The following is a 7,138-nucleotide window of genomic DNA, read 5'->3' on the forward strand; positions in this document are numbered from 1 at the left end:
ATGATACACCCACTTCCTTCAATTCTGCCCCTCCTGTTCTCTCCGTCATCTCAAAGGTCAGTACTGTCAAGACAATTTGCAGCTGGTCAGCGGTGCAAATTTGTGCATCACTGTGAACTCTACAATTCATTTCAATTCAATCAGAATCACTGCATTTGTCAGCAATCAGCAACTGCAGTTGCTTAGTTGAACTAACACAATACAGCATAGAAACTTTAAAGATACGTAGAAAACACACATGGGTTTAGCAGGATGAGCAGAGGGTCAGAGATGGATAAGCGTTGGGGAGCTGGACAGCCTTTGGGACAAAGGTTGCCCTTCTCCTCTGTGTCCTGCAGCGTCCTGGGCATCGAAGCTGGCATCCTGATGGGAGCCACTCAAATGTAGGAAACAGGACATGTGAGGGGTCCTGCAAGATCCTGTGAGCTGACCTTATGCTCTGACTGGGAGTCCAATCATTTTAGAGCAGACTGCTCTGATGGCTGATGGAGAGAAACCAGCAGGTGAAGGAGAATGTCAAGATGCTCTCAATAAAGGAGTAGTAAAATGTGGTGAGGATGTCCTTGTTGACCCCAATGGAGTTGGAGGAAGTTGTGCTTCCTCAGGAAGTGCTGCCACTGCTGGCTTTTACAGAGGATCTCCTCTGTGTTGGAGGCAAATATAGATATTCACTATAGATACATCACAACTTTCTACGCACTGGTGCCCTTTTTATCTTTTTCACACATGCCACTCAAACGACTTGAGTCTGTCACTGATAAAGTGCAAATACTGCACATAGTTAGGTAGATCAGCAGCATACAAGCAGAAACCACAAAACAACAACAACAAATACCATGACATCCACGACAAGCAGACCTACAAAAGAACAACAAAACCATGGTAGCAGTGGATGGGTTTGTAGTGTATCCAACATTGATGCTGAAGACTGGCGTTCCTATTCTGTTAGAGACTTGCAATCAACATTCACCGTTTAATCAACCACAATCTTTCACTAACCTTGACTTTACCATAATTGCAATGTGCAGATATCTTAGAAAGCAACGATTTTAAAATAGAGGGTGAATAGAGGCAGTACACCACTCTGATGCATCTCTTCACGGCAAAGTGCTTCAGGCCTCATGAGGGCTGTTTAATTCTAATTAGTAATCCATTGCAAAAGTGGTGCTGCTCTGCACAGATGGATGGGTTACTGGCGGCATGGTGCTGCCCCAGGGTCATGCTTCATGTTTGATATTGATCTAAACAGTATGGTACTTTGGAGGCAATCACACAGGCTCATTTTGGCCACAGCCTCAGTGTCTGTCTGGTGAACCATCAAAGACAATGCTTTGTTAAATCCCCCTCATCTTTTTCAATAGTTCTGAACCAGGATTAATTTGAGGTTGCCAATCCTCTTGGATCTGGTAAAAAAAGAAGCATAACATACTCCACCCTGTTGCATTAGGGACTGCATTAATCAGAGTAAGTCATTAATGATTTTAGCAGCACACTTGATTTGTCTTCCTGAACTCGCTTGACTTTCGCAGACTTTGCTCCATTAGGTAACCTCCAGTAGCATATCAAGTAGTGTTTCCGCAATTGCTACCATATATACCAGAATCAACAGTAATAATGGCGACAGCAAGAAGAAAGAAATAGCACTGTCAGAATAATAGACTGAACAAAGATTCAGAGCAAGTCGCTGGAGAAAACTGGAGACTGAGAGAAATAATTAATCTGCTGAAACAGTTTAATCAGTTAGAGGAGTCAAACTCCTCCTCTGATCATGTCAGACAATCCAGTTTTAGATTTTGCAATTAGTTTCACAATTCCATTAAATACATCCCGTTTCACTGGCATTAGCCACTGATCTACTGGACTGCAAATTAAATTATACTCATTATCCTGTAATGTGAAAAATTGAATACATTTTGAAGTGCTGCATCCTCCTTCTGACCTTTTCTGTTCCCACCAACAACAAAAAAAATCTATTTATATTTATGTGCAATTGTAAAACTTTACTTAAAATAAAAAGGTACTGCTATTAAAACTGTTTACACTGTATTAAACTTTTTAAAAATAGTTTATATATGTAATTATGCAAATGTCATGTACTAAAAGTCTGTTAATTGAAAGACACATTTGAAAAGATTTTTCATTTCAATGCATGTTTGTGAATTCATATTCTCAAATGCACATTGTGTCGCCAATACAGTGGCTCAGATTTGCATATTTGTCAGCCTAATAGTCTAGCTCCACATGTGCAGTCACCAATTAAAATGGAGTTTGCTGTAGCCTAGCAGAGCAAGATAGTTACCCGCTGAATTACTTTTTAATATTGGCAAGTGGAGGTGGAGTAGGAGCCACATGAACCATGCTGAGTGCAAAGATAAGAAGTGTTGAAATCAGTATCTATGTGCCAATTACACAGGGTCATTTCTCCACACAATCTTTACAATTAAGTGCTTTCACTGACTAGAATGTGCAGTTATCACACATCCCATCATACCTCATTGTACCCTATAAATCTTGGTCCAGGCCTGCTGGTGCAGAGAACAGTCTACAATGTAAAATGTTCATGCAGCACTTCACAGAAAACTCTTCAGGCCTCATGAGGGATTCATTGTGATCAGTAATCCATCTCAAAAGTGGTGCTGCTCTGCACAGATGGACGGGTTACTGACGGCATGTAGCTGCCCCAGGGTCATGTTTCATGCTCGATATTGATCCAAACAATATGGTACTTTAGAGGCCATCACACAAACTCATTTTTGCCACAGCCTCAACGTCTGTCTGGTGAACCACAGAGCCTGGAGCTGTGAGGTGAGGGTATGTACAAAAGTTCATGTAATGTGTTGTTTATCTGAAGGCCCAACCGGCCAGATAGTCAAGTCAAGGCTTTTTAAGCTTGACACTGGGCGGTATCTTTCAACAAAAATGATCACGGTTAATATTCCATTAATTTCCTGATTGAAAGTTTATTATCAGTCTAACTGTAGCTCCTTTATCTCCACCTACCTACACAGACACAAGCTGAATTATTCATTTGAGCTTAAGAGTGTGGGACAGAGTTCAATAGTGACACTACCACAGGCGTGAGATATGGGCCATCATAATCTCATTTGCTTTAGGTAATTACACCAATGTATCACAATGAATAAAAAGATAAGGTATTAATTGATGTTTGAATGTGACACGCAGAAGCCTTCAATCAAGAGGTTCACAGTGGATTCTTGATATCTCCCCAACAAAAAGACCAGTCCTAACAAAGGCAAACATAGACAACAAGTCACAGGGAGCTAAGTGATAAACTGTTTGTGTGTATGTGTGTGTGTGTGTGTCGTTGTCAGGTGTATTGTGCAAAGGAGAGGTGATTCCTCTTCTCTCTTATCTTGTTGTTCTCTTGTCTCTGACAGCCAGCTGTCTGCTGCAGAGCTGCTCCAACACACACACAAACACAGGACACACATATAATGTAGGCAGATCCTTTGATTCTCCTACACACACTCACTGTGATATACTCACCTACACACACACACACACACACACACAAATAAAGCACTGCAGGAAGGAGTGCTAGAACTGGAAAGTAGTAGCCGTGGAACACAATGTATCTGTGTGTTTTTTGTGGAGGTGGATCTTCAATTTCTTACGTGCTGCGTTCCTGCTGTCAGGTCTAAATTCAGGGTCTAGCTTTCAACTTTACTAAGTAACTAAAGTTATAAATACCGTAAGATAAAATTATGATCTGTAATCAGCTTTTGTTGGCCAAGATGGCAGTTTTGAGTTACAGCCTAATTGATGTTCACAACCTGTAGCTGAAACCTGAAGGTGGGAAGAAAAGCTTATTAAAAATGCACACGACACACCGGAAAAACAGCAGGAACCGCTGAACTTTTGCACCTTATTTCTCACAAGCTACTTGCTTGAAATATTCTATGCTGATTCCATTCTGACAAACAAGCTAGCTGTTAATACGAATAAAATTAAATAAAGCATCACATTGTCATCACAAAGAAAGCCTTATTTATTTACATTTATTAATCAGAGCATTTAAAATCAGCAAGGGGACCCGCTGTTTGAGGTTTACAGCTCCCTATCTCTGTCTATGTCCTTTCACTCCCCCGTTTCCCTTCTGTCTGCAGACTGCTACAATGAGGGAAGGCTGGAATTACAGTCTAAAGTAATACAACCACAAAAGCTAAGCAGCAGCAAAATGCCAAAAAAAGACGCCTCTCACTGTAAAAAGTGCGTCCTATCAGATCAAGGCCTTAGAAGCTGATCTAAGTGACGTGTTCTGTCTGTCTGTCCATCTCCTCCACTCTGTTTCAGTTCTGTGGACAGCGCCGCAGCTACACACGATCCTTCATTCAGCCACAGGTTACTCATTTCACAACACAAATGCACGCTTCCTTAGCTGTCAGGCTTACAGTAATCACTCGTCTTTACAGATTTTCATAGTGGCAAAGAAGGAGCACGATCCAATCAAATAGGTGGACGGATGCAGCCATGTATGTAAATCACACTCTTAACAAACGTGATTTATTTGCTCATCAACACAGGAGCATTTCAGCCTCAGCCAAGCGTAAAACCTTTTCTGCAATATTTAGAATTTCCAGTGTTTCTCAGATTTTTTTATATAAAAACTGCTGGATGAAAACATGTTTTCTTTGTGTGTGTGTGTGTGTGTGTGTTTTCCTGGGAGGTCTTTTACTGGAGTGAGTTACACACACACACACACACACACACACACACACACAGTGAGATCGATACACACTCACACACACACACACAGGGAGGAGCTGTCAGGGCTGCAGAGTGCTGATGCTGGCAGACAGCTCAGTGTGAGACAGCAGCAGTCTTTGATATTGAGATATGAGGTCACCGAAGGCGCACACACACAAAGACATGAACACTTACCTGCACACCAGAACACACAACATCCACACAAAGAGAAATCTGAAACTTTATTTACATGCTTACACACACACACACGCTCAGAGTGAGTGAGTTTGACAGGCTCCTGACAGACAGCTGACACTCTCTTCTCCACTTGGATGTGATGGTTGAAATGGGCTGAGAGTTTCTTACAGATAACACCATTCTTATGAAACTCACTGTTAGCTGCACGAGCTGCAACTGTTGCTGTGCACGGATTTCAAACCTGTGCACGGCTGAAAGTTAAAGGTTAACATGTACTCTACAAACTTTTAAACTGAGCTTGAAGTGGAAACTGGACCTTAGTACCAGCAGGACAGCTGAGCCAAGGTCACACTGAACTAGTCAAATCTCACTGGTCTGTTTTAATAATAATATTATCCATCACAGTGCAAAATGTCTTGAATCAGAATCAGGTTTACTGCCAACAGGTTTTCACATACAAGGAATTTGCCTTGCTGAGTTGGTGTATAACAATTAAACATAGAAAAATATAAATACACAATATAAAAGAGAATATGTACAATATTGTCAAATACTTAAATAACTGAGTGAACAGCTGTACAGGAATGTGGAAAAAAATTTACGAAGTTAGCAGTGTGACATATAAATGTGATATTTTCAATGTGCAAATATAAAATGTGAGGAAAGTGCATTACTGTAACACATGGCTTCAGGGTGGGTGGTGGGTGTAAGAGTCAGTATCATCAGTCACTAATCAGTACTGAAGCGTGGTCTCAGACTGCAGTCAACTCTGGAAGGGCTAATTTTACAATAACAACATCCTCAGGAGATCCTTCTAGTGATTTTATGGATTTTGTTTCTTGTGAAAATTTAGCCAAAGTGGTTTGATACAACGGGGCACGTACCTTTAGGTGTGAACCTACCTGTGTGTCCAGCGACAGCATAAAGCTACTTTCATCCAACAAACTCTGAAGAAGCCACTGTACACTGCAGCACTCAGCACCAATCAACAGACAAGAGTGAATATTGGACTTGCACTGATCAGTTGGACACAAACACAAGTGGGTGAAAATCACTTATAGCACTAAAGAGATGCATTTGGTCTACTACAACCATTTCAAATGTTTTAAAAGTAGAACATTGTGTTAGTCGAGTGCGCATAAATATCTGAAAAGTTGACACTCTGATGGATGATGGATCTGTGTATAAGGTAACTTCCTTGAACGAGTGCGAGTTGTTTGTTCTGTGACAGTTTTCCATCTGCAGCAGCTGCAAAGTGAAGTTGATCCGCCGTAGAAGCAGAACCTGCTGTCGCATGCGAGCACCGACAACCATCTGCCTGCCGCCACCAACACAAGTCACATGACTCCTGGCGATATTTCTCTGGATGCTGCTGCATTTCATACTCAACACTTCCTGCACTGATGTTTCACATTAAAAGTCTTTTAGCAGCTCAAAGGGCATAAGACACCCGGTTCCAGGTAGGTTTTTCATTTGAAATCGTGTCTGATCCTCTGAACCCCACAGCCCCTACACCACCCCTCCTCACACATCCTGTCCGCTACTCAGCTCTTCAGTTCCCATCCGCTACTTGAGGTTGCGCCCGTCAGTACACATGTCCTATCATTCATGAACCTTGATATTGATCAAGGCTCGCAGTGTAACACTAGTTCTCTGGCTCATAGCTGAGCCAAAGCGCTCTATGAGCAAAGGGAACCAGAAATATCTCCCACTGTTAAATATGGTTTGTCCTATTTACTGGAGCATTGAACAATGTTTCCATTGCATTAGAACCTTATGAGATGGTAATGATTCTTCCAGATATAAGGAAGGACCTCAGGTGTTACCAGAGAATAGTTATGGCTGGTGAATTTTGATTTCAAAATGCCTTAAAATATCAAATAATGACCATATATATTATTTTTTTGGCAAGTGGCCATGGTATGAGCTGTCATGGCATTAATGGACTTCATGGAAGAAGCATGTAGGACAGTCCTGGCCTCCATGTAGTTCACCTTAAAGGGCGTTATCCCTTACACTGTGTTTTTTCTCTATCTATTTATCTTCTATCTTTTATTAGACTTTTAATTAATTCATTGTTTTCTTATAATATCTTTTATTATTTTAATATCTGTCTAATAAAGGGAAAAGTTGAAGTGTTACAAATAGTTTTACCCAGGCTGTGTTGATGTCACTGTTTTTGTACATGACTGCTGTGCTGGTCTTTGATCAACAACAACACACACACACACAC

The sequence above is a fragment of the Morone saxatilis genome, unplaced genomic scaffold (genome assembly GCF_004916995.1).
Source record: "Morone saxatilis isolate NCDOM2014 unplaced genomic scaffold, NCSU_SB_2.0 Contig8, whole genome shotgun sequence".
NCBI classification, from domain to species: Eukaryota; Metazoa; Chordata; class Actinopteri; family Moronidae; genus Morone; species Morone saxatilis.